The 15,323-nt window shown below is 46.5% G+C and overlaps 2 long non-coding RNA genes across 2 annotated transcripts in view; one reads left to right on the forward strand and one right to left on the reverse strand.

Annotated features, from left to right (window-relative positions):
* The window catches only part of LOC125620464, a 12,430-nt gene extending 5,840 nt beyond the window's left edge, over nt 1–6,590 (forward strand). The window contains exons 2-3 of the long non-coding RNA XR_007352156.1: nt 3,444–3,929; nt 5,211–6,590. This is a non-coding gene — a long non-coding RNA (uncharacterized LOC125620464). The remainder of the gene's footprint in view (nt 1–3,443; nt 3,930–5,210) is intronic.
* An 8,582-nt stretch (nt 6,591–15,172) lies between these two features.
* LOC125620465 overlaps nt 15,173–15,323 on the reverse strand; it is a 1,560-nt gene continuing 1,409 nt past the window's right edge. The window contains exon 3 of the long non-coding RNA XR_007352157.1: nt 15,173–15,315. This is a non-coding gene — a long non-coding RNA (uncharacterized LOC125620465). The remainder of the gene's footprint in view (nt 15,316–15,323) is intronic.

Consider the following 15,323-nt stretch of genomic DNA (forward strand, 5'->3'; position numbering starts at 1 on the left):
GTTTTTTTTTTTTTTTTTTTTTTTTTTTGTAGTTGTAGATGGACAGTATGCTTTTACTTTATTTGTTTATTTTTAGGTAGTGCTAAGGATGGAACTCAGTGCCTCATACATGCTAGACAAGTGCTCTGCTGCTGAGCTACAGCCCCAGCCCCCCATTTTCTAGTTTAAAAAAATTAAAATAAAGTCTTTGGTAATTGTCAGACTCCAGATCTGGAGCAAGAAAGATAAATTTGGGTCATCTTATGCCTGGAAGCCAGGAAACAATTAAAGATGGGGTACATGCCAAAGAACCACTCTAAGGGGGCCCCACTGACCAAAGATGGAACAATTAAGCACTAAGAGAAAAAGAATTGCTTCAGTAGATTTTAACACATAAAACTTGTAAAAATCCATGAACTTATAATTACACATAAGAAAAGCAATTCATTCGTTACCACCAGCATAAGGGGAAATAGCTACTTTTCTGGGTTTTTTATGTATTGTATTCCAGGTAAGGAAATAGTAGGTAAGAAAAGGTTACTTTCTGTAGAAGAATTCCAACTAATGAACACAGAAGAAATGGTAGTTCCATAAAAGCAGTTTTTCAAATGGTGATGAAATAATGAGTCCGGGCAATGAACATTAAATGATGCTAAAACAATTGGATGAAAGTTTTTTTTTTTTTTTTTTTTTTTTGGTAACTTTGTAATGAATGCAGAGTTTAGGCTAACATTTGTCTGAATGCACTGACCAATTTTTAAATCACTTAGATGAGGACACAGTTGTCTCCATGAAGTATTCTTGCCTTAAAAATGAAAGAATCTAAGCCTATCAAGCCAAAATCTGATGACCCGTTCAGCAGAATTATAGGGAATAGACAAGGACCACAATCAGGCAAACTCAAAATGTGGGACCTTCTGTATGACAGGTCGCCTGGCTTCTCCAACACAATCATGGCTTTAAATTACAAAGGGAGAATAGAGTGTTAAAACCTAAAGCTCAACAGACTTGCCAAATGCTGTAATATCATTTAGATCTGGATTCTAGTGAACTGACAGTCAAAAAACATCTTTGGTACAATTTGGAAATTTGAAGATGAACTTAATTTGTAGATTAAATTCATGGTGCTTGTGGAATGAGTCTTTTCCAACTGGAGCAGCCCACTGATGCACAATGGGTGGAATGAAATGTGGCCTGGGATGTACTCAAGCAGCACAGCAAAGAGGAAGATTGGCAAAAGAGTGATCCTTGTTAAAATGCAGTTATGGGTACATGAGGTTAGTTATACCACTCAACTTTTGTGCGTGAATTTTTTCTAAAAGAAAAAAGACAGAGGCTGGGGATCTAGCTTGGTTGGTAGAGTGCTTGCCTCACATGCACTGAGTTTAATCCCCAGTACCACAGAGAAAAAAAAAAAAAGAAAGAAAGAAAAAATGTTCAAAACATGAAATGCCTGCTTTGGCCAGGTAGGAATTTAGATGTAGCACTCCTGCCCTCTTGTGGCAGGTTTCATTAGTGCAGTTACTGCCCCTGCCTTTCTAAAACAGGTCTGAATTCCAGGTATGGTCAAGTCCTTTCTTTGTCTTACCAGAACCCAAGAAGTGAATAATACTAGGATAGCGTTTTTATAGCTGAAGAAACAGAAACTCAGGAGGACTGAATAACGGAGGTTACTAAAAGGTCACTGGCAGAGTTAAACTCCTCGAGCCTTTGGGCTGATTCCAAGTCCCAAGCCCCATAAATCACTGTGATTCTGAACATTATTTTTTGTGTCCACAAAACATATCACATGGTCAAATGGAAACGCCCCCAGTTAGAGTGCATCCACAGGAAGCAGGTTATCAAGGAGCCATTTCACATATAAACTGTAGATAAATTAATAGAAGTAGGTAATATAAATAAAAGTTAATATTCAGAGATGGTCACCTCCAGCTTGATACGCATGTGTAGTCAGTGGAGATGGTTCCCTTTGTCATCTCCTTTAAGGTGACACCCTCTTCTGGTGTGCCCTTGAGAGAGTCTAGAGCAAGGGCAAAGGCTTGTGGGCCTGGATGCCCTTGACCTGCACGCAGAATCTTCTCTCTGGGTGTTCCCTGATTGGTCACCTGTATAAGGCTCACCTCCTGTCCCGCAAAGAGAATGGCCAGTAGAACAAGAAGAGGGCCATGTTCAGAGTATATGACAACATCAGGATCATGGGAAACTTTGTTTTTCAAATTTTTAAATTATTTTTAGATATACATGACAGTAGAGTGTATTTTGACATACATACATGGAGTAAAACTTATTCTAATTAGGAACCTACTCTTGTGGTTGTACATGGTGTGGGGTTACACTGGTGGTTTATTCATATATGAACATAGGAAAGTTATGTCCGATTCATTCTACTATCTTTCCCATTCCTACCTCCCTTCCCTTCATTCTTTTTTATCTAATCCAATAAAGTTCTACCCACCCCCCAACTGTGAGTTAGTATTTGCATGTCAGAGAGAACATCCAGCCTTTGGAGATTTTTGGATTGGTTTATTTCACTTAGCATGATAGTCTCCAGTTTCATCCATTTACTAGCAAATGCCATAATTCCATTCTTCTTTAAGGTTGAGTAATATTCCATTGTGTATAAATACCACATTTTCTTTATCCTTTAATCTGTTGAAGGGCACCTAGATTGGTTCCATAACTCAGCTATTGTGAATTGAGCTGCTATAAACATTGATGTGGTTGCATCAATCACAGTAGTATACTGATTTTTAAAAAAATTTTCTTTCTTTTTCTTTGGTACTGGATTGAACCCAGGGGCACTTAACCACTGAGCCACATCCCCAGCCCTTTCTTATGTTTTATTTAGAGATGGTATCTTGCTGAGTTGCTTAGTGCCTCACTAAGTTGCTGAGGCTGGCTTTGAGCTCCCAATCTTCCTGCCTCAGCCTCCTAAGCCACTGGGATTATAGGCATGCACCACTGCAACTGACTATAGAATGCTGATTTTAAGTCCTTTGGGTATATACCAAGGAGTGGGATAACTGGGTCCAATGGTGGTACCAGTCCAAGTTTTCTGAGGAACCTCATACTGCTTTTCAGAGTGGTTACACCAAGATCCTGGGAAACTTTGGAAATGCACCCCCCAAAACTAATCAAAGCTCCCATGTGGCTTTGAGGCTGAAAGGGAAATGAATTGCAGCCCTATCTCCGGAAGAAGAAAATGATTGGAAATCGAATGTTCATTGATGACTTGCACAGCCTTACCCAACGGACCAGCTACCTCTATAAACCCCTTAACCCACATGAGCAGTATCTTTAGAACAGAAAGCTGGGAACCGTGGAAGAGGCACATCAGTCACCCTGGAGGGGAACAGAACTTTTCCCTATGAGGAAAGGGCTTTGTATGCTCTCTCTAATAAAATGGGGCTTCTTTGGAGTCTGCAAAAAAATACAGTTAATATTCATATTTCTTCCTGTACCAGGCTCTGTGCAAAGTGCTGTCAGTTCTCAATCTCAGGGAATTTGTGCAGCTGTGAGGCACGAACCGCTCGCCTTCTGACGCCGAGGAAACTCGGGTTCTGAGACAGAGTCACATTGCTGGAGGACGTCAGGACTTGAACTCAGGTCTGATGAGGATACCTATGTGGCACATTGATTTTGTTTTCGAGAGGGGATCTTGCTCTGTGGCCCAGGCTGGACTTTGAACTCCTGAGCTCAAGGGACCCTCCCACCTCAATCCCCTGAGTAACTGGGGCCTGTACAGGTGCATTCCCCGGCTCCTGGTTCCATGTGGTGTGTTTGTGTCTGTCTGTCTGTTTAGAGGAGGCAAAGTTTATTTGGGGTTGCCGGTTTCAGAAGCCTCCATCCGTAGACTCCATTCCTTGGGGCCTGAGGTGAGACAGAACATCGTGGTGGGAGTACGCGGTGGAGGAAAGCAGCTCAGGACCCGGCAATCAGGAAGCAGAGAGGTACGCTTTTTAAAGCTTTATTTTTAGAGCATTTTGTGGAAATTACAGAGAGTTCCCATATCCCCCTGTCCCCAAGGCACATCTTAGTTCCCACTCCCTCCAGACTACTAACTGCCCTGTAGAAATTTGGAGGTATCATTGCTTTGTGAGGGACCTAGTACCCTCACAGCCAGTCAGGAGGTGTTGACAAAGTGCCACAATAAAATCATTAAGGATGATTGGCCAGGCCTCCCAGCGAGTGAGGTGGGGAGCAACTTCTGGATGCAGGAAGAATCCTCCTCAGTGTCCCCCTCTCTCTTGCCCAGGCCGGGGAGCCCCAGGCCCATCTTTGCAGCCCCATCTGCAAAATGAGGGGATCTGACTAGCTCATCTCTAGGGATTTTTCCAGCTCTGGTGTTTGAGTCTTCAGTCTGCCCCCTCCACTGTGCTTAGATCCAAAAGTCTGAAACGTCTGTTTCTGATGCGGCCCTCAGACAAGTGATGCAGAGGCCCAAGAAGGTCGTGTGCCAGATTTAGTTTTAGCTTTGGAAGGGTCCTGGTGGTCTCATCAGTGAAGACCGAGAATAGCTGGAGCAGCTGATTATGGCCTACACCCTCTGATGGAGGCTCGAGAGTTTCTGGGAGCGTCCCCACCTGAAAACCATGGTGATGAAGGGTTAAAGGCTTCAAGGAAGGGTCCCAAGGGCATCTCAAACAGAGGAGTCAGTCAATTCCTCTGCAGGTTCTGAGAGGCTTGGGCTTCCTCTGTCTTCTCTGGATGCTTCTGTCACAAGGATAGGAACTCAACTCCACTTGACTTTAATGGAATGCTTGGTATATGTGCCAGAGAAGAATGGAGATGGGAGGGCTAGCTTCAGGAAGGGTTTAATTCAGTGGCTCATAGGTCACCAGAGTCAGTTTCCTCTCTTCTACCTCCCATGAAGTTCACCTCCTCTTATAGCTGGTGTATTAATCAATTTTTCATTATATTAGCAAAATGCCTGAGTCAGGCTTCTTTATAAATAAAAGAGTTTTATTTTGTCTCATGGTTCTGGAGATACAAGGGCATGGCACAGTCTCTGGTGAGGGCCCCCTGGGCTGCAGTACATGGGTATCTCTGTATTTTTCCTTTTGTGACTGGCTTCCTTCACTTAGCAAAATGTCTTCAAGTTTCATGCATGCTATAGAAGTGTCAGAATTTCATTCCTTTCTAGGTGGAATAATATTTCATTGTATGTGCTTACCACATTTGGCTCATCATTCCATCCATTGACTTTTGTCTATCTATTCATTCCTCTCCAGATACACCACCCTCCAGGAACTTCAATGAGTTTGGCTATCTGGAAGTTTCCAGAACCCTGACCTTTGGATTTTTATGGAGGCTTCATTCATCTAGACTTCAAAACCTCTGCTTTCTAGGGAATACAGAGTGAGCTACCAGGAGATTTTCTGATTGTCATTTGGCCAGTCGTCGGTTACTGTGGTTTCATTTCCTCAACTGCTGCATTTATCTCTGTATCTCCTGAGCCCGACACCTGCTTTATGATGGCATCTGACTCCGTGGCTTGGTCATTGTCAGTCTGTTGATGAAAGGTGAGGCCCCTCTCAGCGTGCTGCAGAGCAGAGCTCTGACATGGCAAACTGAATCCCAAGCTTCTGTAGTGGTGACTTTGCCCAGAGAAGCACAGCTGCGTGTGTCCTTCTCAGGCAGTTCAGACTTCTCATGGAGATGCCCTTCTGCACCCTGGGTCATCTGGTGAGTGCTGAAGCTAACCCAGGGCTGGGAGAGGGCAGGTGCTGGAGGCTCTGGTTCCACCCTGGACCCAGGGTTTGCTCCTCCTGCTGGTACCTCTATTCACTGCTGGCGGCGCTGCAGAAACCTTTAAGAAAGTGTCTGTCAGGGTTTTCCAAGAACCGTCTCAACAGTCAGTCCTGCTTCTGAGAGTCTAGCGTAAGGAAATAAAATGTGACACTCAATGTAGCATTATTGATGATGAGAAATTAAAGGCAAGATATGTGCCAACAATACCGTTGGTCCTCTGTGGCTGCAGGTCCCCTTCCATGGATTCAACCAACTGCAGATGGAAAATATTTGAAAAAGTTCACAAACCACGCTCCAAGCGTCACATTGAATCCATGTGACTGCAGCCATGTGTCTGCTGATCAAGTGGGAGCCTCCTGCCTGCTCCCAGCCCCTCAGTCTCCCTCCAGCTCCAGGTGTTGAGCATTTCTCCCTTGATCCTAGATGCTGTGCAGTTAGGCCTCCCAGGGCAACATGTGTACGGAATGTGTACAGATCTTTTCCTCGTCTCTGTTCCAATATAACAACTATTGACACATCATTTACATTGCATTTAGTATTACACATAATGTGGAGATGACGCCAAGTACATGCGAGGATATCGTAGGTTATGTGCAAATACTAGGCCATTTTATCTAAGGGACTTGAGCATCGGCAGAGTTCGGCATCCTTCGGATCCTGAATCCATCCCCATGGATACCGAGAGGTTATAGAGCCACAGCATCTGTAGCCTTTAAAACATGGGCATTCTCAACGGAGTAGATCTTTTTCTTCTTTTTAATATTTTTCTAGTTGTCATCAGATTTTTATTTTGTTTATTTTATATGTGGTGCTGAGAATTGAACCCAGGGCCTTACACATGCTAGTCAAACGCTCTACCAGTGAGCCACAACCCAGCCCCAGATCTATTCTTTTTTTTTTGAAGCAGGGGGTATTGGGGATTGAACTCAGGGGCACCCGACCACCGAGCCGCATCCCCAGCCCTAATTTATATTTTATTTAGAGACAGGGTCTCACTGAGTGCTTAGTGCTTCAATTTTGCTGAGGCTGGCTTTGAACTCACGATCCTCCTGCCTCAGCCTCCTTAGTTGTGCTTGGCCAAATCTGTTTTTGTTTTTTTTTTTGGTGGTGCTGGGGGTTGAACCCATGGCCCTGTGCATGCTAAGCAAGCACTCTACTAACTGAGCTGTATCCCTAGCCTGCAGATCTATTCTTAAAACAAGTTAAATTTGTTCAGGAAAAACTCACCTGTGTTGGTAGAAGCTAGATGGTTACCTGGGAGCAGGGGTGGTTATCGACTGGGAAGGTGAAGACACCTTTGGAGCAATGGAAACGTGCGGTATTTGTATCCCAGTGGCAGTTACCTGGGTGGCTGTATGCACCCGACCTCAGCCCTGGTGCATGTGCGGTCTGCTCTACGTTAGTTAGACCTCCGTGTAAAACAGGAAGTCCTCAACCAGGAATTGATGGCCAGTAGAATGTCGGCTCCTGGAGAGAAGGGCGGTGGGCCCAGAGCCAGAGCACTGATCTGCGCATAGAAGACCCTCAATTAAAACCTATAGAACAGTGATAGAAAATGCTCCTGGTAAAATACTAAATGAAAGAAAAAAGGCCCAAAGTTATACAGCATTTAAGTGTACTGTCAGTTCAATGTTATAAAAACTGATGAGCGGGAGAAAAACACCGGAAGGGAATAGCATGAGGGGGTGGTGGCACTGTGTTGAGTGGTGGGATTTGTGTGTGTTGGTGCTGGGGATTGAACCCAGGGCTTCATCGTGCAAGGCAAGCCCTCTACCACTGAGCCACGTCCCAGCCCTAAGTGGTGGGGTTATAAGAGATGGTTTTTAGAACTTCTTTGGTGAATATCTGTTTTCGGTTTTGTCCAGGATTCTGTGTGTGACTTCATTTGGAAATAACAGCTAACACTGATTGAGTGGGTATTCCATGCCCGGCTCTACAGTTACAGAAATGCACTTTATATTTCAGCTTATAGAATTTTGACACCAACCCTTTTGAGTAGGTATTCCCCGTCTTACAGATGGAGAAACTAAGGCACATAGAAGTTAAGGAAACTACCAAAGATCACCCAGCATTAAATGGCAGAACAGGGAGGTGGCCCAAGAGCAGTTGTGGCTCCAGAGGATGAGTTAACTACTGTGTCACTGCCCCTCCAAAATGAATGTCAAAAGCCTTAATTTAAGGCCTTTGTGACAGGTGAGGCCCCAGACAAATGTGCTTCTCTGCTCTCCCCTCCCTGTGATTGACCCTGAGTCCTGGGAGACGCCCCTGATAGTGAGGCCCCCCTAAGTTGCTGAGGGAAGGAGAAGTGAGCAGGGTGTGGGCGAGCAGAGCGGTTTTCCTGGGCGGGAACAGATGTTCTGACATCTGATGCCCCACTGCAGAAGCCTGGGGAGGGCCCCTCTTCCCGGCTGGCCCTGTCCCTGCCCCCTGGGGTTGTCACAAGACCTGAGCCAACAGGCCAGGTCCTGCTGTCCATCCACAGGAAAGCCAGCTTCCTGGAAGCCACCCTGCCGGCCCCTCCCAGGCAGCCCAGTTCCTGGAAGTTAAAGGAGCTGGCTGCGGTGTGAGGGGTGCGGGGCGCTGGGCCTCAGCACCTTTCTTTGGCTTTTGCCACCTGCAGGAGGGGAGAAGACAAGGGCTCGATGTCGCTGGCAGATGGGACTTGAGTGTCCCTTTCCAGCTCACCTGGGTCAAGTTACCTGACTTCTCAGGAGTCTCAGTTTCCCCATATATAAAATGAGATACTCAAAGATCCTGAAGGGCTAGCCATAGCATTGAGAGCAACTGGGTCCCCACAGCCTGGTACCCTAAAGCACTCAGAAACAAGGTAGCCATGGCGACTATTATTAGACTATCATCATCCTGCTGCCCTCCTCCTCTTGGGGCACAGAGGCGCTGAGAGATGGGCTGGAGGCCCTGGATGTCCTGGCCCAGTTATTAATACCCCCGGCCCCTCCAACTTTGTATTTAGCATTCCAATGACGAGGGGCAGAGGCCGGAGGGCAAGGCTGGGAACAGGAGGCAGGGCTGGACAGGAGCCACCGGCCTCCCTCTGGGTGGGAGCAGTCCTCCCCAGCCTTAACAGAGACCTGGCTCCTCTCCCAGACACCCTCCACCTGCACTCTAGGGCCCCAGAAGGTGTGAAATTCCTGTCTGAAGTCAGGCTGGGGCAGCCATCATCTTAGTCCCCTAAGGACACAGCACTGTCCTTCCAGGGATGGGAGGCCCAAGAGAGCAGGATCCGCTGGGCAACAGAGGGGACGAATTCACTCGTGGAATTGTGGACTGTCCAAGTTAGACGGGGCTCATGGAACCCCAACTTGCCAGAAGTGGTTTTGAACTCGACTCTGGACTCAGACCAGAGTGACCAGAAAACCTGTGTGTCCTCCAGCCTCCATTTGCTGGGCCATTAACCAGGGAGGGTAATGACTCAGAATGCTCCCGCGGAATGGCACCGCCTTCCGAACATCCTGAGCCCAATCCCCACGTACTGAAAAAAAATAAGTCATATGATTATTTTCATTTGGCTGTTGAAAGAGCAAGTGAGATAACATAAAGTAGGAAATTAGTGAGCAGTGTCTAGCAAATAGTGGGTATTGGTATCCAACCTGTCTAGTCACGGGTGACTTCTTTATGTTTCTGCCACATGAGTGGTGGCAGACCTTGAGGAACAAAGCCCTCCCTGGAACTTCCCACTCCGCCACCTGAACTAACAGTTACACTGCACAATGCTTCTTTGTTTTTTTCTTGTATCAGTATTTTAAAAATTAATAGCCCTTAGTTATTTTTAATATTAAATATCGTTTACTGAAGACCCATTATAAAAAGAATACCTTGCCAGGCATGGTCACACTTGCATATAATTACAGTGACTCTGGAGGCTGAGGAAGGAGGACTGCAATTGGAGGCTAGCCTTAGCAATTTAGCGAGGCTCCAAACAACTTAGGGAGACCCTGTCTCAAAGTAAAAAACAACAAGGGCTGGGTGCAGTGACATACACCTGTAATCCCAGCAGCTCAGGAGACTGAGGCAGGAGGATGGCGAGTTCAAAGCCGGCCTCAGCAATTTAAGGCCCTAAGTAACTCAGGGAGACCCTATCTCTAAATAAAATATAAGAATGGGTTTGGGGATGTGCCTTAATAGTAGAGCACCCCTGGGTTCAATCCCCAGTACCAAAAAAAAAAAAAAACAAAACCCCCAAACTACCCTCTGAGTATCATCTCATTAAAACTTCACAACTTTCCCATGGCATAGTAATTATTGTTCCACTTTATAGCCAAGGAAAGCAAGCAAAAGAATCCATCTGAAGTCCATCACTGCAGTAGGCTCCTCCCGAGAACACGCGGGAACCGAGGTGGGCATATCACACACTTGCTGTGCAGTGGCCTCCTTTGCTCATGAACCTCCCGCTGGGCAGAGCTTGATAGGGGCACTTCATCTCTGTTCCTGGTGGAGTCCGCCAGGGCAGCTGGGTGGCCGAGGTCTGAAGCCTCCTGAGAGCTCATTCATCCATGTGACCAGTGGTTAGTGCTGGCTGTTGCCTGGAATCTGTGGAATTGTCAGCTGGAATACCTCCCTGTGGCCCCTTTGTGTGACCACCACCTAGGCCTTGGGTCTTAGGTCTTAGCTTATCTGACTTTTTTTCTCCAACCTTCAGACTATCTTTTTTTTAAATTTTTTTGGCACAGGGGATTGATCCAGAGGCACTTTACCACCAAGCCACGTCCTCAGCCCTTTTTAAAAATTTGGTATAGGATCTTGCTGAGTTGCTTAGGGCCTTGCTAAGTTGCTAAGACTGGCCTGTCTCAGCCTCCTGAGCTGCTGGGATTAGAGGTGCCCAGCTATCTTTTGCATTTTTGTTTTTGTTTTTCTTTTTTGTACTGGGGATTGAACCCAGGGTGGCTTAAATACTGAACAACATCCACAGCCTATTTTATTTTATTATATTTTTTGGTATCAGGGATTGAACCCAGAAGTGCTCAACCACTGAGCCACATCCGCAGCCCTTTTTTATATTTTATTTAGAGTGAGGTCCTCACTGAGTTGCTTAGTGCCTCACTAAGTTACTGAGGCTGGCTTTGAACTTGCAGTCCTCCTGTCTCAGGCTCCTAAGCTGCCGGAATTATAGGTGTGTGCCATTGTACTCAGCCCCTTTTTATTTTTTTATTTTGAGACAGGGTCTCAGTAAGTTGCTTAGTGTCTCACTAAGTTGCTGAGGCTGGCCTTGAATCTGTGATCTTCCTGCCTCGGGCTCTCAAGCTGCTGGGGTTATAGGCATAGGCCACCGTGCCTGGCTATCATTTGCTTTTATCTTTTTATTTTTATTTTTTTAAATTTATTTTTTAGTTTTAGGTGGACACAATATCTTTATTTTACATTTATATGGTGCTGAGGATCAAACCCAGTGCCTTGTGCATGCTAGGTGAGTGCTCTACCACTGAGCCACAACCCCAGCCCTGCTTGTTAATTTACCTTTTCCCAGGTTTTAGTTTTTTTTTTTTAATATTTATTTTTAGTTTTATGTAGTGCTGAGGATGGAACCCAGGGCCTTGCATGTGCTAGGCGAGTGCTCTACCACTGAGCCACAACCCCAGCCCCCAGGTTTTAGTTTTTAAAACGATATTTTAGAATGGCTGCATAATGCTCTGTTCCCAAGCATGCCCAGCTCATCACCACTCTGTCTGGACTGTTCTCCCCAGGATGCCCGCAGGGCATCGCTCAGGTCTCAGATCAGCTGTTGCTTCCCTTGAGAGCAAGTCTCTCTTCATCTCATTACAATGTCTGCTTTTCTTGATAATATTTATTACATCAGAAATTATCTTTATTTCTTTTTTTTGGGTGGGGAGGTACTGGAGATTGAACTCAGGGGTGCTCAACCACTGACCCACATCCCTTTTTTGTATCTTACTTAGAGACAGGGTCTCACTGAGTTGCTTAGTGCCTCACCATTGCTGAGGCTGGCTTTGAACTCACGATTCTCTTGCCTCAGCCTCCCAAGCTGCTGGGATTAAAGGTATGTGCCACCAAGCCCAGCTCTTTATTGCTTTTTAAATGTTTTATCCCACCAGAACATAATCTCCATGAAGAAAACAGGAACTCTTCTGCTTGCTCTTTATTTCCAGTGCCTAGAACAGTGCCTGGCACATAGTAGGTATTCAATAAATACATATTTCATTGACTGACGAATGCAGCAACCAAAGTTGGCTGAGTTGGTCACTAACTATCCTTTTAAAATTTGTTTTGTTTTGCTTTTTACCTATTAACTGATACTTTAATAGGCATCTTGGGGCTGGGGTTGTAGGTTAGTGGTAGAGTGCTCACCTAGCATGTGTGAGACACTGAGTTCCATCTTCAGTACCACATTAAAAAAAATAAAGGTATTGGGTCCATCTACAACTAAAATAAAAATTAAGGGCTGGGGTTGTAGCTCAGTGGTAGAGCGCTTGCCTAGCAAGTGTGAGGCATTGGGTTCAATTCTCAGCACACATATAAATAAATAAATAAAATAAAGATCCATTAACAACTAAAAAAAAAAAATCTTGGGGAGTCAATATACCCAGGGTTTTTTTTTTTTTTTTGGTACTGGGGATTGAACCCACGGGGTGCTTACCCACTGAGCCACACCCCCGGCCCTTTATTAAATTTTATTAGAGACAGAGTCTCACTGAGTTGACTAGGGTTTCTCTAAGTTGCTGAGGCTGGCTTTGAACTTGCGATCCTCCTGCCTCAGCCTCCCGAGCTGCTGGGATTATAGGCGTGTGCCACTGTGCCCATCTTTTCCAGGGGTTTTGGAGGAAGGTTTTGGCATGAGACTTGAGTCCTTCTCTCACCTCTGTCATTTACTAACTTTGTGATGTTGGCCAATATATTTAACTTCTCTGAATCTCAGTTTCCTTATTTGAAAGGAGGGTAATATTAGTGCCTACCTCATAGGGTCACTGTGAGGATTAAACAAAAATAATGGCCCAAGCCATGGCCAGCAGCCGCAGCCACCCATCCTGGCACCTGCTCTGGGCCGGGCACGGCCCTGGGTATTGTCCAGGTGTGGGCTCATGCCACACTCCACACCATCCTGTTTGCAGGTTACACCACCAGGCTTATTCTGTGAAGTTTATTGAGTTGCACGCTTATTTGTGCACTTTTTGTACCAGGATTATAACTGGAAGAAAACGTCCACAGAGCAACACTGGGCCCATGCAGTGGGAAACTGCACCCTGACCATTTTGCAGATGAGTAAAGTGGGGTTGGCCGAGGTTCAGTCACTGGCCCAAGATCATGGAGTAAGTGGTGGGACTGAGGGCTGCAGCCGGCCTCTTCACCTCCGCCTCTGTCCTGCCCCCGGCCTGGCGTGTTCAAGCAGTCGTTCAACAGTAGCTCTCGTTATTAGTAACATTTAACCTTTCTATTGCTTTGAATTTTTTCATCTCTTTTAAGTAATGCTTTATTATATACTTTGGGCATTTTGGGCTTTTCTCTGCTTTCAGATTATGTCCTTTGGATAGTGTCCCAAGAGTGGAATTAACTGGGAGAACTGGGGCCCAGGGAGCTGAGGTGACTTGCCTAAGGGCAGGCACATGTAAGCAGTGGTGGTTGAAGCAGGGCTGCCCTGTATAGTTGTATAGGTTGTTCACATCACAAGGGCAGCGGGCTTCCCAAAGGAGGCCCACTAGGAAGTCAGCCTTGGTCAGGGTTTGGAAAGCTAGGAGGAATGAAGGAGATGGATGTGAGGGGACTCCATGGGAAACCTATCTCACAAATAAATGCTAAGCTCCTACTGAATTCAGGTGGCCTTCCACTGTGGATACAACAGTGGATCAGCCCATCTGATCCCTGCTCTCATGGAATGGATACTTTCTCACATGTGTGGGGAAGACAGTTGATGAATAAAGAAATTGAGTAAAACAATGATGGATTGAAATAAATATCAGGAAAAAACCAAACAGATGCTTGAGTCCAGGAGTGAGGGGATGGGCAGGACCCAAACAAAGTGGTTAAGAGAGGCTTCTTTGAAGAGGTAAATCTTGGCTGAGAAGGCAAGAGCACACAATATGTGCAAAGGCCCTGAGGTAGGATGCAAAGAGAGGGCTTCCAAAGCCAGGTAGAAAAGGGTTTTGAAGGGTCATGGGTTCAGAAGTCACTTCAGACAGTTGAGAAAGGGCTCTTTGCCCATCTCTGCTAGTCCTCTACAGTCACACCTGATTGTTGCCAAGTACCCCAATTCCTCCTTCCTCATCCTCTCACTTTTGTCCTTTCCTTGACGACTTTCCTAGGCTGGGGGGGTGGGGGCAGTCAGGGCAGCATGGTGCCCTGGTGGGTAAGGTTCTGGGGTAACCACTGGCTCCCTAACTAGCTCTCTGAAGGAACCAAAGCCCCCACCTGTCCCACTCCAAAGACCTTTAAAGAGGCGGTTTAATTTACAGCCTAATTCCCATCATTAACTCAGGGTCTACATGAGTCCCTGGGCCAAGGGCCTCCTGTGCATTCTTGTCTATCCTCCTTGTTACAGCCCTGTGATCGAAGTTCGGAGGATATCTTCATTTTACCATTCAGGAAACTGAGGCCCAGAAGAGTGAATTGGCTGACTTAAAAGTCACTTGGCTGGTTAAGGGATGAAACTGAAAGAGCCCACCTTCTTCTGGCACCCAGACCCTGTGCCCAATCTCCAGGCCGCCTGGCCTCAGGTCTGGAGAGCCAGGGGGCCTCCTTTCCTGGGTGACTGGAAGCGCAGAGGGGTGAGCACTTCTCAGACAGACCCCAAGCCGGGCCCCAGCGGGTAGCCTAGACCTTCCCCGGGGTGGAGGCCTCCGCAGGGCAACAGAACCAGCAGAGCGCGGCCCTGAGTCACCGAGTATTTATAGCCCAGCCTCTCCTCTTTTCGGCCTGGCCAGGACTTATCAGGTTCACTTGGGGCTCGAGGGTGACAACCTGTTTATCATCCAAGGTCCCCAGGCAAGCTGTTGAGACATCCTCTGGGAACGAGGTCTGGAGGCCTGCCCGTGTTTAGACCTGACCTGACCTCACACCCACCCCTGCGGAGGCCAGTCTCCTGCTCTAGGTGTCCCACCGCATTCCAAGCACACCCCAGCCCCCTCCACAGCCACACGCACCAGGGCGCTCCTGTCTTAGGTTAAAATGGGGCAGAGATGCCGCTTCTTCCAGGAAGATACCCTGGGCTGACCTGGGAAGGCTACACACCTCCCCTGGCCCCACTGTTCTTGGGGAGTGGACCTTGTCTTTGGGCAGATAATTACATCAGCCAAGACCTGGTAAGAGACACTATGTTAAGAGGTTGCTTTGTCTTTTTGGTTCCCGGGATGGAAGCTGGGGCCTCTCAACCACTGAGCCACATCCCCAGCCCTTTTTAAAAAATATTTTATTTAGAGGCAGAGTCAAACTGAATTGCTTAGGGCCTCACTAAGTTGCTGAAGCTGGCTTTGAACTCATGATCCTCTTGTCTCAGCCTCCCAAGCCGCTAGGATTACAGTCATGTACCACTGCAACCAGCAAGAATTTTAACATGGGGTGGGAATATAGCTCAGTTGGAAGAGTGCTTGCCTTGCATGCACAAGGCCCTGGGTTCAATCCCTGGCACA

Source organism: Marmota marmota, unplaced genomic scaffold (genome assembly GCF_001458135.2).
Source record: "Marmota marmota marmota unplaced genomic scaffold, marMar, whole genome shotgun sequence".
Taxonomy (NCBI): domain Eukaryota; kingdom Metazoa; phylum Chordata; class Mammalia; order Rodentia; family Sciuridae; genus Marmota; species Marmota marmota.